The following is a 358-nucleotide window of genomic DNA, read 5'->3' on the forward strand; positions in this document are numbered from 1 at the left end:
ACACACACACACACACACACACACACACACACACACACGGCCTCCTGAAGGAGGCAGCGGGTGCCTGCTCATTAACCTGTCCCTGCTGCGCACACCTTGTGTGTCACTCTGGAGTCCGGGAGGCCTGGGCTGTTAGGCCGGGAGGCTGAGTGGCAGAGACCGCGGGGCCCCAGGACCCGCACTGAAGCGGTGAGTCTGTGTGATGGGCAGGAGGAGGGAGCCCGGTGGGCAGGCTGGGGTGTCCCAGCAAACTGTTGGGTCCCTCCTCTTCAGAGGTGTGCGTGTTGGGGGCAGCGGGGCCTGGCGAGCTTCTTCGGCCAGAGTCTGACCTAAGCCCCATCCGCAACCGCGGGCTGGG

The sequence above is a fragment of the Myotis brandtii genome, unplaced genomic scaffold, assembly GCF_000412655.1.
Source record: "Myotis brandtii unplaced genomic scaffold, ASM41265v1 scaffold120, whole genome shotgun sequence".
NCBI classification, from domain to species: domain Eukaryota; kingdom Metazoa; phylum Chordata; class Mammalia; order Chiroptera; family Vespertilionidae; genus Myotis; species Myotis brandtii.